This window comes from Moschus berezovskii, chromosome 12 (assembly GCF_049115385.1).
Source record: "Moschus berezovskii isolate FMDL1 chromosome 12, NW_MosBer_1.0, whole genome shotgun sequence".
NCBI lineage: Eukaryota > Metazoa > Chordata > Mammalia > Artiodactyla > Moschidae > Moschus > Moschus berezovskii.
Window position 1 is genome coordinate 2,719,167 of NC_142471.1, and position 20,201 is coordinate 2,739,367.

Genomic DNA, 20,201 nt, shown 5'->3' on the forward strand with positions numbered 1-20,201 from the left:
GTGATTCATGGGGTTGCAAAGAATCGGTCACGACTGAGCGACTGAACTGAACTGAACTGACTCCCGGGATGGAGCTCCATCCCTACCTCTTTTTTCTCTCTTTTTGTTTTTTCCTACCTCCTTTCGAAGACATTGGGCTGCTTTTCTGGGTGCCTGATGTCCTCTGCCAGCATTCAGAAGTTGTTTTGTGGAATTTATTCAGTGTTCAAATGTTCTTTTGATGAATTTGTTGGGGAGAAAGTGGTCTCCCCATCCTATTCCTCGGCCATCTTGTTCCCTCCCTTTTGTTTCTTTACGTAGATTTTTTCCGAAGTATTTTGTTCTTTTTGTTTCAATGGTGAATGGAATTGTTTCCTTAATTTCTCTTTCTGTTTTCTGTTTGTTAGTGTATAGGAATGCAAGGGATTTCTCTGTGTTAATTTTATATCCTGCAACTCTACTATATTAATTGATTAGCTCTAGTAATTTCCTGGTGGTGTCTTTAGGGTTTTCTATGTAGAGGATCATGTCGTCTGTTTCCAATCTGGATTTTCTTATTTCTTTCTCTTCTCTGATTTCTGTGGCTAAAACTTCCAAAACTAGGTTGAATAGTAGTGGTGAGAGTGGGTACCCTTGTCTTGTTCCTGAATTTAGGGGAAATGGTTTCAATATTTTGCCATTGAGAACAATGTTTGCTGCGGGTTTATCATATATGGCTTTTATCAGGAAAGTTATGACCAACCTAGATAGCATATTAAAAAGCAGAGACATTACTTTGCCAACAAATGTCCGTCTCGTTAAGGCTATGGTATTTCCAGTGGTCACGTATGGATGTGAGTGTTGGACTGTGAAGAAGGCTGAGAGCCGAAGAATTGATTCTTTTGAACTGTGGTGTTGGAGAGGGCTGTTGAGAGTCCCTTGGACTGCAAGGAAATCCAACCAGTCCATTTGAACGGAAATGAGTCCTGGTGTTCATTGGAAGGACTGATGCTAAAGCTGAAACTCCAATACTTTGACCACCTCATGCGAAGAGTTGACTCATTGGAAAAGACTCTGATGCTGGAAGGGATTGGGGGCAGGAGCAGAAGGGGACAAAAGAGAATGAGATGGCTGGATGGCATCACCGACTCGATGGACTTGAGTTTGAGTGAACTCTGGGAGTTGGTGATGGACAGAGAGGCCTGGTATGCTGCGATTCATGGGGTCACAAAGAGTCGGACACGACTGAGCAACTGAACTGAACTGATGTTCATTCTATGCCTGCTTTCTGGAGGGTTTTTTTTCATAAATGGATGTTGAATTTTTTCAAAGGCTTTCTCTGTATCTATTGAGATAATCATATGGGTTTTATCTTTCAATTTGTTAATATGGTGTGTCACATTGTTTGATTTGTGGATATTGAAAAATCCTTGTATCCCTGGGATAAAGCCCACTTGGTCATCTTTTTAATATGTTGTTGGATTCTGTTGGCTAGAGTTTTGCTGAGGATTTTTGTATGTATGTTCATTAGTGATATTGGCGTGTAGTTTTCTTTTTTTGTGGTATCTTTGTCTGGTTTTGGTATTAGGGTGATGATGGCCTCATAGAATGAGTTTGGCAGTTTACGTTCCTCTGCAATTTTCTGGAGGAGTTTGAGTAGAATAGGTGTTAGCTCTTCTCTAAATTTTTGGTAGAATTCACCTGTGAAGCCATGTGGTCCTGGGCTTTTGTTTGTTGGAAGATTTTTGGTTACAGTTTTGATTTCTAAGCTTGTGATGGGTCTGTGAAGATTTTGTCTTTCTTCCTGGTTCAGTTTTGGAAGGTTATACTCTCCTAAGAATTAGTCCATTTCTTCCAAGTTGTCCATTTTATTGGTATATAGTTGCTGATAGTAGTCTCTTATGATCCTTTGTATTTCTGTGTTGTCTGTTGTGATTTCTCCATTTTTCATTTCTAGTTTTGTTGATTTGATTCTTCCCCCTTTTGTTTTCTTTATGAGTCTGGCTAGTGGTTTGTCTATTTTATTTATCTTCTCAAATAACTAGCTGTTAGTTTTGTTGATTTTTGCTATAGCCTCCTTTGCGTCTTTTTCATTTATTTCTGCCTTAATATTTATTTCTTCCTTCTACTAACCCTGGGGTTCTTCATTTCTTCTTTTTCTACTTGCTTTAGATGTCAAGTTAGGTTATTTACTTGATTTTTCTCTTGTTTCTTGAGGTAAGCTTATATTGCTATGAACCTTCCCCTTAGCACTGCTTTTACTGAATCACATAAGTTTTGGGCTGTCATGTTTTTATTTTCATTTGTTTCTATGCATATTTTTTTCCTATGCATATTTTTATTTCTTTTTGATTTCTTCTGTGGTTTGTTGGTTATTCAGAAGCATGTTGTCTAGCCTCCCTCTGTTTGCATTTTTACTATTTTTTCCCCCAGTATTGACATCTAATCTTACCGCATTGTGATCAGAAAAGATGCTTGAAATAAATTCAATTATTTTGAATTTCCCAAGGCTAGATTGATGGCTTAGGATGTGATCTGTTCTGAAAAATGTTCCATGTGCACTTGAATAAAAGGTGAAATTCATTGTTTGGGGGTGAAATGTCCTATAGATATTAATTAACTCTAACTGGCCCATTGTATCATTTAAAGTTTGTGTTTCACTGCTGATTTTCTGTTTGGTTGATCTATCCATAACTGTGAGTGGTATTAAAATCTGCCACTATTACTGTGGTACTGTTAATTTCCTCTTTCATACTTGTTAGCATTTGCCTTCCATATTGCAGTGCTCCTATGTTGGGTGCATATATATTTATAATTGTTATATCTTCTTGGATTGATCCTTTGATCATTATGTAGTGTCCTTCTTTGTCTCTTTTCACAGCCTTTATTTGACAGTCTATTTTGTCTGATATGAGTATTGTTACTCCTGCTTTCTTTTGGTTTCCATTTGCATGAGATAACTTTTTCCAGCCTTTCACTTTCAGTCTGTATATGTCCCTTGGCTTGAGATGGTCTCTTGTAGACAGCATATTACAGGGGTCTTGCTTTTGTATCCATTCAGCCAGTCACTGTGTTTTGGTTGGGGTATTCAACCCATTTACATTTAAGGTAATTATTGATAAGTGTGATCCCATTGCCATTTACTTTGTTGTTTTGGGTTCGAGTTTATAAACCTTTTCTGTGTTTCCTGTCTAGAGAAGATCCTTCAGCATTTGTTGAGCTGGTTTGGTGGTGCTGAATTCTCTCAGCTTTTGCTTGTCTGTGAAGCTTTTGAATTCTCCTTCATATGTGAATTAGGTCCTTGCTGGGTACCATAATCTGGGTTGTAGGCTTTTCTCCTTCATCACTTTTAGTATGTCCTGCCATTCCCTTCTGGCTTGAAGAGTTTCTATTGAACAATCAGCTGTTATCCTATTGGGGATCCCCTTGTGTGTTATTTGTTGCTTTTCCCTTGCTGCTTTTAATATTTGTTCTTTGTGTTTGGTCTTCATTAATTTGATTAATGTGTGTCTTTGGGTGTTTTGCCTTGGGTTTATACTGTTTGGGACTATCTGGTTTTCTTGGACTTAGGTGATTATTTCCTTCCCCATTTTAAGGAAGTTTTCAACTATTATCTCCTCACGTATTTTCTCATGCCCTTTCTTTCTGTCTTCTTCTGCTGGAACTCCTATGATTCGAATGTTGGGGCATTTAACATTGTCCCAGAGGTCTCTGAGGTTGTCCTCATTTCTTTTAATTCTTTCTTCTTTTTTCCTCTCTGCTTCATTTATTTCCACCATTCTTTCACCTCACTTCGGAGAAGGCAATGGCACCCCACTCCAGTACTCTTGCCTGGAAAATCCCATGGACAGAGGAGCCTGGTAGGCTGCAGTCTATGGGGTCGCTAGGAGTCGGACACGACTGAGTGACTTCACTTTCACTTTTCATTTTGATGCATTGGAGAAGGAAATGGCAACCTACTCCAGTGTTCTTGCCTTGAGAATCCCAGGGATGGGGAAGCCTAGTGGACTGCCATCTATGGGGTCGCACAGAGTCAGACACAACTGAAGCGACTTAGCAGCACCTCACTTATCCTCTCCTATGCCTCAGATATTCTATTGTTTCCCTCCAGAGTGCTTTTGATCTGTTACTGCATTATTCATTATTGATCGACTTCTTTATTTCTTCTAGGTCCTTGTTAAACACTTCTTGAATCTTCTCAGTCCTTGTCTCTAGATTATTTATCTCCATTTTGTTTTCAAGATTTTGGATCATTTTTACTATCATTATTCTGAATTCTTTTTCAGGTAGACTCCCTATCTCCTCCTCTTTTGATTGGTTTGTTGGACATTTATCATGTTCCTTTACCTGCTGAGTATTTCTCTGCCTTTTCATTTTGTTTAGATTGCTGTGTTTGGGGTCACCTTTCTGTAGGCTTGAAATTTGTGGTTCCTTTTTATTGTGGAGGTTGCTTCCTGTGGGTGGGGTTGGACTAGTGGCTTGTCGAGGTTTCCTGGTGAGGGGATCTTGCATCTGTGTTCTGGTTGGTGGAGCTGGGTCTCTTCTCTCTGGAGTGCAATAAAGTGTCCAGTTGTGAGTTTGGGGGTGTCTATGGGTTTGACATGACTTTGGGCAGCCTGCATTTTAATGTTCAGGGCTGTATTCCTATGTTGTTGGAGAATCAGCATGATATGTTGCTCTGGAACTTGTTGGCTCTTGGATGGAGCTTGGTTTCAGTGTAGGTATGGAGGCTTTTAAATGAGCTCTTGTCGCTTAATGTTCTTGGAGTCAGGAATTTCCTTGTGTTCTCAAGTTTTGGATTGAAGCCTCCTGCCTCTGGCTTTCATCTCATTCTTACAGTAGCCTCAAGACATCTCCATCCATACAGCACCGATGAGAAAACATCCAGGTTAATGGTGAAACAATTCTCCACAGTGAGGGACACCCAGAGAGGTTGACAGAGTTACATGGAGAAGAGAAGAGGGAGAGGGAGATAGAGGTGACCAGGAGAAGAGGGTCAGTCAAAGGGGAGAGAGTGATCTAGCCAGTAATCAGTTCCCTAAGTGTTCTCCGCAGCCCGGGACACCCAGAGAGCTTCACAGAGTGAAGTAGAGAAGGGAAGGGGGCAGAGGAGAGAGAGGTGACCAGGGGGAGAAAAGGGAGAGTCAAAGGGGAGGGAGCAGTCAAGCCAGTCATCACACCCCTAAGAGAAAATGGGTGTTGAAGATTAGATTCTTAAAGGTACAAAATTGATAACAAATACCAAAAAGCAAAGATTAAAAATCCAGAGTAGAGGTTAGACTCTCAAAAATACAATATTAAAAATATAAAACAAAATCAATAATAAAAATTATAAAATATATATACATGAAATTTGCTTTAAAAATAGGGTCTTTTTTGCAAGGTAATAGCAGGTTATAAAAATGAAAATTAAAGGACTAATAAAGAACTTAAAAATAAAAAATTAAAAAATGATAATAGCAAAAATATATCTAGGAATTTCTCTGGAGGTGTTGTGGGCAGTGTGGGGTCAGCTCAGTTTCAGACAGTTCCGTGTTCCACCTTGAGAAGACTCAAGGTCTACAGGCCCCTTCCAGGGCTTAGTCAGTGTTAACTACAGGATTTTAACCTGCCGCACCTGTCCCTTCCAGAGTGGTTCCTCTTCTTGGTTTATTTTGGCTTCCTCTCCTTCCAAGTCTCTTCAGTGTCTGATTTCCGCCCTGACTCAAGGGGGGGAAGGTGGTCACTTCGTTAGGTTCACTTGTTCAGTTGTGTTGTGGGGAGGGGGAAACACAGCAAACAAGTATCGCTGGCGTGTGTGGGGAGTGCTTGCAGTGCATGGACCACACTGGATTTGCCCCAGCTCATGGCAGCATGTGCTTTCCCAGTCTACACTGCTCAGGTTTCAGGCTGCTCAGCAGGGGCACTGTCCAAAGCAGACGCTGTGTTTTGTGCACTTCCCAGGTCTGAGCTGCTCAGGTTCAGGTTCTCAGGTACTCCACCAGAGCGCAGACTCGGTTGGGTATGCGTTTTTTGCCCTTCCCAGGTCCAAGCAGCTCAGGCAACCAGCTGCTTGAGCGAAGTGTCCCAGGTGGGCTGTGCATCTTAATCACCTTCCTGGTCCCAGCCGCTTGGTTCCCGGGTGCGCTGCCCCGGGAACACATCTTAGGTGTGCCGTGTGTCTCCTCTGGGGAGCTGACCTCAGGCTGCAACCCTCCTGAAGGATGTCAGCCATTCAGGATCCCAGGAAGACTTGGTTAGCAACCAGAAGCCTGCTCACAGTTTGGTGGAGGAAGCTCGCCTCTGGGGCTGAGAATGGAGTAGCCCTTTGCCTTCCAGCTCTGGCTGTCACCCGCCTGCCTCTCTGCCTCCTGTGGTGGGGGAGGGGCCTGTATGCACCCTGCTATCTCTCCATTGGTATTTGCTCAGTCCTTTGTTCTGTGAGAGGGCCAGGCTGTGCATTAGGTTAGAGCCTTTTGCGGGAAAGTTCTTTTTGTTTTTTCTTTCCCTGGCTATCCCACAGTTTGGGTTGCTATCTCAGGTTAGCTCCTTCAGATTCTCCTCAGGGCATTCAGGCCTGGTCCTTACCCTAAGCATGCAACCCGTGCCTCCCTGTCCAGCCCCCGCTTGCTGGTGGCCAAGACAAGCATCTGGGCGACTTTCTCTGCTGGGAGTTGTAGTTAGGAGCGTATTCTGTGGGGTTTTTTGTTTTTTTTTTTTGGTTTTTTCTGCCAGTTATGTTGCCTTCTGAGATTCCAAAACTCCCCACAGACCTGCCAGTGAGAGGGTTTCCTGCTGTTTGGAAAATTCTCCTCCTTCACAACTCCCTCTCCAGAGCGGGTCTCCGTCCCTAACTCTTTTGTCTCTCTTTTTGTCTTTTATATTTTGTTCTACCTCCTTTCAAAGAGAATGGGCTGCCTTTCTGGGTGCCTGGTGTCCTCCACCAGCATTCAGAAGTTGTTTTGGGTAAGTTGCTCAGCTTTCAAATGATCTTTTGATGAATTTGTGGGGGAGAAAGTGGTCTCTCTGTCCTATTCCTCTGCTATCTTGACTTTTCAACATTTGTATTTACCACAGGATTGACTGTGTGGTGGTTCAGGTTATAACCTCCATGTTTGTAGTCAAATGGTTCAGTATGAAGGAGAAGGGTTTTAATACATGTTTTGTTAAAGACATGTTTTGAAAATTATTTATCTGGACTCCATCATTTTAAGGAACACTCTGTCACTTTCATTTTCATTCTTACAATTTATTGTAATTTGTCCCTGGTTACTTTGGTGAGTGGTTGAACTATGACTAGCTCTTGTAGGAATCCGTATCTTAACTTCTATCCATCTGAATTGAAGCACCCGTGTTTTGAGGTTATTTTATTTTTTCGACCTTGTGTTTAGTAAATTTGTGCTACTTTTTGTGTATTCTATTTTAGAAGGCAAAACAGTTGATTCCCCCACCCCCTCAACCCTCCCACTATGCTTAATTCGAGAGTTCTGTTGTGAAAGTAGCAACGGCACTGACGTCACCACCTCACCACAGCATCCTGAGTTTAGAAGAGATGCTGCCAGGACGTCTATGGATTTCAAAGAATCCCCAGACATGAAGCTCATTGAGGGCTAGAAAAATCAACTTTTCAAAGCTTATTTGTCCCCGTCACACTTTTGAAGTCAATGACGTACTGTCTTCTCTGTAGTTTGTTTTTGCTCATTTAAGGATTTTGCTGTGTCCGGGCCTGTTTTACTTTGACAACTGGTGCTTCTTTTCACCCCTTTGTCTACAGTGTGGGTGATGCAGAATTGGTTGGGAATGTTTGTGATGGCCTTTTATTAAAACGGATGACTTAGCCCAGCCTTTTTGTCTTGGTTTTCTTCTATTTCTTGTGGATTTGCCCTGAGTAGTAATCAGTTCTGTGGACATGACTCGCATTTCTGTGGCCTCCCTTTTGAGTCTTGAGAACCAGGAGGAGTGTAGAACCTGAGGACCCAGAGGACAGCAGCCAACCAGGGACTGAGAGGGATTTTCCTCTAGGTTTGTAGTGCACAAAGCTGTTTCTTTCTGACTCTTTGTAACCTCATGGACTGTAGCCCACCGGGCTCCCCTGTCCTTGGGATTCTCCAGGCAAGAATACTGGAGTGGGTTGCCATGTCCTCCCCCAGGGGATCTTCCTGACCCAGGGGTCAAACCAACGCCTTTTATGTCCACCTGCACTTGATTTATATATATCAAGATTGTTCCATCCCTTCATGGCAAACAGATGGGGAAACAGTAGGGGAAAAAAGCAGTGACAGACTTTATTTTTGGGGCTCCAAAATCACTGCAGATTGTAACTGCAGCCATGAAATTAAAAGATGCTTGCTCCTTGGAAGAAAAGCTATGACAAACCTAGACAGCATATGGAAAAGCAGAGACATTACTTTGCCAACAAAGGTCCGTCTAGTCAAGGCTATGGTTTTTCCCATGGTCATGTATGGATGTGAGAGTTGGACTGTGAAGAAAGCTGATGGCCGAAGAATTGATGCTTTTGAACTGTGGTTTTGGAGAAGACTCTTGAGAGTCCCTTGGACTGCAAGGAGATCCAACCAGTCCATCCTAAAGGAAATCAGTCCTGAGTGTTCATTGGAAGGACTGATATTGAAGCTGAAACTCCAAGACTTTGGCCACCTGATGTGAAGAACTGACTTAATGGAAAAGACTCTGATGCTGTGAAAGATTGAAGGCGGGAGGAGAAGAGGATGACAGAGGATGAGATAGCTGGATGGCATCACCGACTCAAGTTTACTTTGTCAAGCAAGAAAAATCTTAAATTAACAACCTAACCTTACACATAAAGGACCTAGAAAAAGAACAAGCAAAACTCAAATTTAGCCAAAAGAAAGAAAATAAAGATAAGAACAGAAATAAATGAAACAGAGAATAGAAAAAGAATAGAAAAAGTCAATGAAACTAGTACATATTTCATTGAAAAGGTAAAAAAAATTGACAATCATTTTGCCAGACTCAACAAAGAAACAGGAGAGATGGCCCAAATCAATAAAATCTAAAATAAAAGGAAAAGTTACAACTGACACCACAGAAATACAAAGGACCATAAGAGATTATTGAAAGCAATTATACACCAATAAGATGAACAACCTATAATGGTAGAAATAAATGAAGCAGAAAGGAAAAAAGAAAAAAGAATTAAAAGAAAAGAGGACAATCTCAGAGACCTCTGGGACAATGCTAAATGCCCCGACATTCGAATCATAGGAATCCCAGAAGAAGACAAAAAGAAAGGTCATGAGAAAATAATGGAGGAGATAATAGTTGAAAACTTCCCTAAAATGGGGAAGGAAATAATGACCCAAGTCCAAGAAACCCAGAGAGTCCCAAACAGGATAAACCCAAGGCGAAATATCCCAAGACACCTATTAATCAAATTAACAAAGATCAAACACAAGGAACACAAGGAATTAAAAGAAGCAAGGGAAAAACACACAAGGAGATTCCCATAAGGATAACAGCTGATCTTTCAAGAGAAACTCTTCAGGCCAGAGGGGAATGGCTGGACATACTTAAATTGATGAAAGAAAACAACCTACAGCCCAGATTACTGTACCCAGCAAGGATCTGTTATATATATATAACATTATTACTGGTGAACATGGGTGCAAAAATCCTCAACAAAATGTTAGGAAGATGAATCCAACAATACATGAAAAGGATTATAAAACATGATCAAGTGGGATTCTTTCCAGCCATTCAAGGATGGTTCAATACCCTCAAATCAATCAATGTGATATACCACATTAACAAACTGAAGAATAAAACTGTATGATTATCTCAATAGATGTAGAAAAAGGTTTTGACAAAGTTCAACATCCATATATGACACAAACTCTCCAGAAGTTGGCCATAAAGTGAACATATCTTAACATAATAAACACCTTATATGACAAACCGACAGCTAACATCATACTCAGTGATGAACAGCTAAAGCACTTCCTGTAAGATCAGGAACAAGACAAGGATGCTCACTCTCACCATTTTTATTTCACATACTATTGGAAGTCCTAGCAACAGCCGTTAGACAAAATATATAAAGTGAATCCAGATTGGAAAGGGAGAAGTAAAACTCTCACTGTTTGCAGATGACTTGATACCATACAGAGAAAATTCTAAAGATGCCACTGCAAAACTACTAGAGCTCATTAATAAATTTGGTAAAACTGAAGGATGTAAAATTAATATCCACAAATCTGTTGCATTTCTATACATTTTAATGAACTATCAGAGAAATTAAGGAGATAATCCCACTTACCAAATTAAGAAGAAAAACAATGCCTAGGAATAAACCTACCTAAGTCTTCCCTGATAGCTCAGTTGGTAAAAAAAAAAAAAAAAAAAAAAACTGCCTACAATGCAGGAGACTCTGGTTCAATTCCTGAGTTGGGAAGGTCTTCTGGAGAAGGGATAGGCTACCCACTCCAGTATTCTTGGGCTTCCCTTGTGGGTCAGCCAGTAAAGAATCTGCCCGCAATGCAGGGGACCTGGGTTTGATCCCTGGGTTGGGAAGATCCCCTGGAGAAGGGAGAGGCCACCTACTCCAGTATTGTGGCCTTCCACGGACTGTATAGTCCATGGGGTCACAAAGAGTCAGATACGACTGAGTCACTTGTACTTTCACTGTTTTTCAAGGAGATAAAAGTCCTATACTTGGAAAACTATAAGACATTGCTGAACAAAATTGAAGATGATACAAACAGATGGAAAGATATACTGTTTATGAACTTGAAGAATTGACATTTTTCAAATGACCATACTACTCAAGGAAATCCACAGTTCAATATAATTCCTATCAAAACACTAAAGATGTTTTTCACAGAACTAGAACAAATAATATAAAAATTTGTATGGAAACACAAAAGACTCCGAATAGCCAAAACAATCTTGAGAAAGAACAAAACTAGAGGAATCACGCTTCCTAACTTCAGACTATACTACAGAGTTACAATAATCAAAACCAGTATGGTACTGGCACAAAAACAAACACAGGGATTGATGGAACAGTATGGAGAGTCCAGAAATAAGTCTGAGGTTATATTGTCAAATTCATCTACAACAAAGGCAAGAATATACAGTAGAGGAAAAAAAAACAGTTTCTTAAGTAAGTGATGCTGGGAAAACTGGACAGCTACATGGAAACGAATGAAATTAAAACATTCTCTAGCATCTTACAAAAAAAACAAACTGAAAATGGTTAAAGACCTAAATATAAGACCAGAAACCATAAAAATCCTGGAAGTAAAAATAGAACACTCTTTGACACAAAAGTTACCAATACATTTTTTTGGGGTCTGTCTCTAAATCAAAAGAAATAAAAGAAAATTTTTAACAGATGGGACCTAATTAGTCTTAAAAGCTTTTGGATGACAAAAGAAACTATCAACAAAACAAAAAGACAATCTATTGAATGGGAGAAAATATTTGCAAATTATATGACTGATAAGGGGTTACTTTCCAAACTATATAAACAGCTCATACAACTCAGCATCAAAATAAAACAAACACTCCAACTTAAAAATAGGCAACTGACCTGAAAATTTTTCTAAAGATGACCTACAGATGGCCAACAGGCCCATGAAAAGATACTCAACATCATAAGTCCTCAGAGACATGGAAATCAAAACCACAATGAGATATCACCTCACAGCTTCAGGATGGCTATCATCAAAAAGAACACGAATAACAGAATATATATGTATGTCCATCTGAGATATGTATATCTGAGTCACTTTGCTGTATAGAAGAAATTAATGCAACACTGCAAATCAGTGATATTTCAGTAAAAGTTTAAAAATAATGATAAAATAATAAAGTGTTAAAAAAAATAAGAACAAGAGAATGGCGAGAATGTGGAGAAAACAGACCCCACATACCCTGTTGGTGGGAGTGTTTCCTATGGAAAATAGTATGGAGGTTTCTCAAAAAACCAGAACTACCGTATGACCCAGCAATTTCACTCCTGGATATTTATCTAAAAAACAAAAAACACTAATTTTTAAAGATACATGCACCCAGTGTTCATAGCAGTATTATTTACAATTGCTAAGATATGGAAGCAACCTAAGCTTCCATCAAGAGATGCATAAAGAAGATGTAGTATATTTACTAAAAATAAACAGACTCACATATACAGAGGACAGAGTAGTGGTTATCAGTGGGGAGAGGGATGTGGGGAGTCGCAAAATAGCTGCAGGAGAATAAGAGGTACAAAGTACTATGTATAAAATAAGCTGCAAGGATATGTAGTCCAGCACAGGGAATATAGGCAGTATTTTATAGTAACTGTAAATGGAATATAACCTTTTAAAAATTGCAAATCACTGTGTTGTACACCTGAAACTTATATAATATTGTATATCAACTATATTCCAATAAATTTTTAAAAAATAATTGAGTTTTGGAAAACACTTCTAGAATCTACTACTTGCATGCCTTTTATCAAGTGGCCTTTTTATATGTCCATTACATAAATGGGAAAACGAGAGCACTACTTTCATACTAGGACAACTCAAAAAAGACTTATCGGAGCTTAATGGTCACTTTTAAGATTATGCTGCAAAAATGTAAACACTAACCCAAGGCAAAAATAGTGAATATTTATAATTTTATTAGGTTGGATTTTCTTGTGCTTACTAGCATCATAATTGGAGAGTGAAGTTAACTACAATGCCCAAATAGGATATTACTAATTATTTTATTATAGTTATTTCTTTTACCATGGACTATTTAGAGAATATATGGCATGATTTCCCAACATATGTACTATAATTCTTTAGTCTTTTGTATAGACATTGGTGAAAAATAGTGACTTAGGTTTCATACACACACACACACACACACACACACGTAAATAGAAGTGCCTCTCACAATTTTGCCTATTTAATGTGTTTATATTTATTTATTACTTAAAAGGTAAGTTAATTTCCTTCTCAGCTTTCTATCACAGTAAGGGCTATTTGGTATTTTTTTATTATAGGGAAATAAGTACCTTATGTAGGTGCTTGTCTTTGAAGTTACAAGTTCTATTCTGCTTTTAATAAGCATCTTAATTGATGTTCAGCAAGTGGAATGTTATAGTAAGATATAGAATTTTTAGAGAAGAAGTAATGGGTTTAGGATTAAGACTGTTATCTTTATACCTTCCCTACCCCCATGCAAAAAGAAACTACCTGTGAAGATTTTAAATAAATATAGGCATAGCATCAAAGATGCTTAATTTATTGTAAATACCCATTTCTGTCTTGTCTGTCTGCAGCTTTTCCACTGTAAATGGGTAGATATTTGTTTTGAATTTAAAAAAATAGCAAAGTAAGTTACTTTTTATTTTGTGGAGACTTTTTTGGATTTGGTGTTTGGAAAGCAGGATAGGAGTTTAGTTTCATACTGTGCATCATCTTTGTATCACCTCTCAATTGGCAGGTTAAGCGCAGGCCTGGCTCCCATGTGGGGAAGGGAGTAACATGTCCATGCCGTGGGTGGTGGCCTCTGTTGGGGTATCATGTGAAAAGCCCTGGACGCTCTGGAGAAGCAGTTCTGGGCCCTCTCATCCCCGAGTCGATGGGGGACAGGTGAACCTGTGTGATCAGGTGTCTGACCTGCGCTTCACTCAGTTGGGGTCTGTCCCCTCTTCTTCCTTCTTGTGTTCCTGCTTTCCTCATTTTTCTCTGCCCACTCCTCTGCCTCCTCTTTTCTTCTTACTCATCTGTTATTGGCAGTCAGTTTACAGAGAGGGCTTTCCCCTTTTCTCTACCCAAAGTCCTTTTCCCTGAAAGGTCGATGGCATGCTTTGGGAGAGAAAGATACTGTCTGGGGGTGAGGGTGACCCACACATGGGCGCAGTTGCTCTTGGCCATTGTGATAAGTTGTGGCGCCAAAGGTATCCTTTTCTGAAATGCCTTGAATAAAATGGTTGACCTGTAGTAAGTGTGATATAAGTTCTATACATGCACGTAAGACATGCTTATACATGCTTGTGTAGATGTTGCAAACATTTCTCATGATTTTACTGGGGACTCCTGTAGAGATTACTTTTTAGAAGTTGCAACTAACTTTAAAACTTAGGGTTTAAAATATCTTTAGGAAATGTCCTTATATAGCAGACGTTACTGGGCAAGAAGGAGAGTGGTCTATGGTGAAATTAAGTGGTTATGTCACTCAGTCTTAGCTTCCGTCTTCAATGAGGTCCACTGATCTTCCACGATTTCATTCGAAGGTTAATTGGAGAAGGGCCTTAGGACCTCATGGTCATCTAGGTAATCCACTTTGAAATCCAAGGGCAGAGAAAAAGGGACACATCAGTTCAGTTCAGTCGCTCAGTCGTGTCCGATTCTTTGTGACCCCATGAATCACAGCACGCCAGGACTCCCTGTCCATCACCAACTCCCGGAGCTCACACAAACTCGTGTCCATCGAGTCGGTGATGCCATCCAGCCATCTCATTCTCTGTCGTCCCCTTCTCCTCCCACCGCCAATCCCTCCCAGCATCAGACTCTTTTCCAGTGAGTCAACTCGTCGCATGAGGTGGCCAAAGTATTGCAGTTTCAGCTTTAGCTTAAGTCCTTCCAATAAACACCCAGGATTGATCTCCTTTAAAATGGACTGGTTGGATCTCCTTGCAGTCCAAGGGACTCTCAAGAGTCTTCTCCAGCACCACAGTTCAAAAGCATCAATACTTCGGTGATCAGCTTTCTTCACAGTCCAACTCTCACATCCATACATGACCACGGGAAAAACCATAACCTTGACTAGACGGACCTTTGTTGGCAAAGTAATGTCTCTGCTTTTTAATATGCTATCTAGGTTGGTCATAACTTTCCTTCCCAGGAGTAAGCGTCTTTTAATTTCATGGCTACAATCAGCATCTGCAGTGATTTTGGAGCCCCAAAAAATAAAGTCTGACACTGTTTCCCCATCTATTTCCCATGAGGTGATGGGACCAGATGCCATGATCTTCATTTTCTGAATGTTGAGCTTCAAGCCAACCTTTTCACTCTCCTCTTTCACTTTCATCAAGAGGCCTTTGAGTTCCTCTTCACTTTCTGCCATAAGGGTAGTGTCATCTGCATATCTGATGTTATTGATATTTCTCCCAGCAATCTTGATTCCAGCTTGTGCTTTTTCCAGCCCAGCGTTCCTCATGATGTACTCTGCATGTAGGTTAAATAAACAGGGTGACAATATACAACCTTGATGTACTCCTTTCCCTATTTGGAACCAGTCTGTTGTTCCATGTCCAGTTCTAACTGTTGCTTCCTGACCTGCACAGGTTTCTCAAGAGGCAGGTCAGGTGGTCTGGTGTTCCCATCCCTTTCAGAATGTTCCACAGTTTATTGTGATCCACATAGTCAAAGGCTTTGGCATAGTCAATGAAGCAGAAATAGATGTTTTTCTGGAACTCTCTTGCTTTCTCCATGATCCAGAGGATGTTGACACATAATAGAACTAATATTGTGTTTCCACGGAGCGAGATTTTAGAAATAACAAATGAATACATTTTACTGAGTTTGGTAGGTCTAGTTTTTGATGTTTGGAGTATCCCTGATTTTCTGTTTAACTGTGATGTCTGTGTTGCCCCCCAGGAAGTGTGTGACATGAAGCCTGAGGGTCAGGCCACTGTCATCCAGCGGCTGGAGCAGACCATCAAGGATCTGAAGACCAAGATAGCTGAACTGGAGAAGCAATACCCAGCCCTAGACACGGGTCTCTAAGCCCTCAGGTTGGGCGAAAAGGATGTCGGATATGAAAGGATAGTACAGGCCAAGTCATCTAGACATCCCCGATGGAAGAGGGTGGTGTGCTGGCACTTCCTCCTGGGGGGGGGCCCCATCGGTGGGCCCCCCACCCATGACCGCACATGGAGAATCAGTGGAGCTGCCCTTGCCTTGGGGACCTCAGACCAAGTTCTGCTCAGAAATCTCTTTGGTCCTGTCTCCAAGGTAAATATCAGTTCAGCCTGATGCACAGCCGTCCCTCCAGCCTCCACCGCCTGCATCCCTCCCCTGGTCTGACAGTCACGAACAAGCCAGGTCCCAGCCTTCCCATCCTCCTCTTCACACTGGGTTTGAAACCAGCCAGGAGCACCCTGCTTTCCCCTCCTCTGGAAACGGCTGTGACATCCCCACTGCACCACCTCTGCCTCCAGAGACCTCTGCTCTGATGCCTGGCCTGGGAGCCGAGGCTTCCCCCGCACCCCTGACCCGCGCTGCACCTGGGCCTGCACTGCCCAGCCTAGCAGACCTCTCACCTCCGCCTTCTCTAGGTCCAGAGATGCTGCCACCCCCTCCTCAACCTTTGCCTGGAGTGGGAGTTCCTCCTGCCCCTGCTCTTCCTGGGGTGGGAATTCCTCCCCCACCTCTTCCCACCATGGGAATCCCTCCCCCACCTCTTCCCACCATGGGAATCCCTCCCGTCCCTCCTCTTCCCGGGGTGGGGATCCCGCCTCTCCCTCCTCCCCCTGCTCCTCCAGGAGTGGGGATCCCTCCTCCCCCTCCTCCCACTTCCCACCATGGGAATGCCTCCTTCCCCACTGCTTCCCGGAATGGGGATCCCTCCCGCCTCTTCTCTTCCCACCGTGGGACTTCCTCCCGCCCCTGCTCTTCCCGGGGTGGGAATCTCTCCCCCTCTCACCTCTTCCCGGAATGGGGATCCCTTCCTCCCGGCCTCTTCCCGGGGTGGGGATCCCTCCTCCCCCACCTCTTCCCGGTGAAGGAATACCTCCTGCCCCACCTCCTCCTCCTTCTCCAGGTGTGGGGATTCCACCTCTTCTAACCCCTCCGCCTCCACCCCCTCCTATATCAGGCCTTCCTCTCCCACGACAAGTTGGGAGTAGCACTTTACCGACACCTCAGATGTGTGGCTTTCTTCCTCCTCCGTTGCCTCTTGGCTTGTTTAGATTTGGGATGAACCAGGAAAAAGGGAGTAGGAAGCAGCCAGTGGAGCCTTGTCGGCTGATGAAGCCTCTATATTGGACAAGAATTCAGCTGCACAGTAGAAAGTAACACACGCGGGGCTCATCTTTGCATAACTTGTCAACATGAGAGAAGTGGTTTCCTCTCTGTACCACTGTAAAGCTAGTCTGTAGATTTTTACATCAATATTTAGTGGAACAATTTTAGACTTTTCTCCAGAAGTATCCAAGTGATAAATCATGTGTATCAATGTACACATTTCTGTCTATATAGTTTTTAATTAATTTTTAAATTGAAGGATAATTGCTTTACAGAATTTTGTTGTTTTCTGTCAAATCGCAACATATTTAGTTTTTAATCGACCTTTTTAAGGATGGATGGATAGATCTTTCTTGGCCTGTGTGAGCTTTTGCCTCATTCTGACAAATAACTTATGAAAGTAAATCAAATTGTTAAACAGACAAACCCTTGAGGATGTAGTGTGCATCCTTTTGAAGGCATGGTCTTGTTTTACTATTCAGAAAAGTGATGCACAAAAATCCACATGTGTGGATTTCACCCGGTGTGTGAAATGATTTAGGTCTGACCATTTCATAGCGCTTCTATAGATGATATGCAACACTGTGAGGTCATAAAATCACAGACTTACATGAATTTCATGAAAGGTATGATGTTTATAAAAGAATGCCTCCCAGCAGGTTTGCTGCTGTGTATTACTTACCTATGGATGGTCCATAAGCTGGTTCCCTGAGCCCTGGGATGGGGCCAGAGAAAACATACCCTTTAAATTTACCCTGAACTTTCGTATCTAAAGTTCTCATGACTTTTAATTTGTGGCTGTCTGTGAGGTGGCACAGATTTAGAAATAGGATATTTACTAGACTCATTGTCATTTCTTATATTAATTTTCTCTTCTCTGAATAGTAGTGGAGGGTCTATTTTGACTGCTTCTAACTTTGCTGTTCATTCTCTGAGTACTTCGCCAGGTCACTTCCAATTGCTAAGGCATCATTTCCAGCTGTGCTGCAAACTCATTTTTTCCATATGCGTTATATGAATTTCTTTTATTTTGTTGTTTTCTTTTTACAATGGACCTTCATTTTTAAGTGGTACTACCAGTCTCTGTGGTCACTGAGGAGTCAGATGACATGCATGCTGGACAGTGGTAGGGAGACAGAAATGCCACTCTGTAGGCAGAAAGTGATTTATTTTTAACCCACGGAACGTATGGGTCAGGTTGAAATGTGAGATGTCAGACATTTCTTGCCTGGAGAGCCATACTGAAAAGGGTTCTTGCATGTTTTATACAATGACTTAATGACTGAGAATTCCTGGAAATGCCTAGAAACAATTTTCTGGGCAAAGGTTTCACCCTGTATTGATGCTGTTTCTCATCATGTTGGTTGATTAAACAAGTGCTGATCTTACAGAAAAGAGCGTCTCTCCCATCCCCAACCTCCCTTCATCCTCTCCTTGCCCCTCTGGTGCCTCTGTCCTCCTGTCCCTGCAGTCCAGTTTGACAGCTTTCTCATGGGTTTTTGCTTTAGACTCCAGTGATTCACTTATTTGGGAAAAAATTGAAGAGCCATCCATAGATTGTCATGAATTTGAGGAATTGTTTTCTAAATCTACTGTCAAGGAAAGGAAGAAACCCATTTCTGACACCATCACAAAGACCAAGGCTAAGCAAGTGAGTATTCATGTGTTTTCCGAAATTAGACTGTATTTTGGGCATAAGTGTGAACTTTCATTGGAGAAAAACTTTGACCCCATTTTCAGGACTGTGTTCCCTCAACAGTCTGTAAGTAGATAGCAGGGGTTAGCATTTTAGAACGTGTGGTTAAGTAAGACTTTCCCAGATAGAAGAGCAAATAATCATCTCCACCAAGTGATCATGTTCTGACTATTTGATTTGTAGTCCCATGATCCATATTTCCAAGATTTTAGCAATTGCTTGCTTTTATAATTAGTTGTCTAGAAACAAATTTGGAGAAGGAAATGGCAACCCACTCCACTGTTCTTGCCTGGAGAATCCCAGGGACCGGGGAGCCCCGGTGGGGTCTCTGTGAGACCATCTGTGGGGCCTCACAGAGTCGGACATGACTGAAGCGACTTAGCAGCAGCAGAAACAAACTGGAAATCAAGCAAAAAATCCAGTCCTTAGTAACCGATCATGTGTTTGGTATTTTGTTCCTATTCTAGTATATTAAAAAGCAGAGACATTACTTTGCCAACAAAGGTCCGTCTAGTCAAGGCAATGGTTTTTCCCGTGGTCATGTATGGATGTGAGAGTTGTACTGTGAAGAAAGCTGATCGCCAAAGAATCGATGCTTTTGAACTGTGGTGTTGAAGACTCTTGAGAGTCCCTTATACTGCAAGGAGATCCAACCAGTCCATTCTAGAGGAGATCAATCCTGGATGTTCATTGGAGGGACTGATGCTAAAGCTGAAACTGCAATACTTTGGCCACCTCATGCGACAAGTTGACTCACTGGAAAAGACTCTGATGCTGGGAAAGGTTGGGGGCGGGAGGAGAAGGGGACGACGGAGAATGAGATGGCTGGATGGCATCACCGACTCTGTGGACATGAGTTTGAGTGAACTCCGGGAGTTAGTGATGGACAGGGAGGCCTGGCGTGCTGTGATTCATGGGGTCGCGGAGAGTCGGACACGACTGAGCGACTGAACTGAACGGAACTGAACACCTGAGTGGATGCTTTGTAGAACCTAGCTAAATAATCACCTTGAACTTGACACAGAGAAGAGACTCTTGTATCCAGTTCCAGCATCTCCATTCTGTGTTAGATCCTTTGATGCATCCTGTGACACTTGAGTCCTCGAGAGAAAGAAAAGTGCATTTGGAAGAAAACATTTTCATACAATATTTTCCCACTGGTCCACACAATTGCCTTGATCATGAAATAATTTTGTATGTCTCTCAATGCAGCCATTCAGGAAAGTATAGTAAAGCCCGGAGCAATGCGCTCAGAAGGAAGGCACTGCTGTTGGTGTGTATATTTCACCCTGAAGAGGGGTGGTAGCAGCTCTGTCTTTTTGGGTGAAAGAAAGAGAATTGAGGTCTGAAGCCTCAGGACTCTCCTGGCACAGCCTCCGCAGATGAGTGAAAACTGAGGGGTGATATGGTCCTGTGAATTTTTGCTCTGACCTGGAAGTTGTAGCTAGATGTCTGCCTCAGAGTTGTTTTCATCTGTGTTCATTTCAGACTCACCCCACACGTCTCTTGCTCTGACAGTGATGCAAACTCAAATGTGACACAGTGAATTTTTCAGAACCATTTATTGTGACACAACTGGTTGC

At 41.8% G+C, this 20,201-nt stretch overlaps 1 pseudogene; it reads left to right on the plus strand.

Annotated features, from left to right (window-relative positions):
- The window catches only part of LOC148775915 (formin-2-like), a 35,723-nt pseudogene extending 17,027 nt beyond the window's left edge, over positions 1-18,696 (plus strand).
- Positions 18,697-20,201: the final 1,505 nt, after the last annotated feature.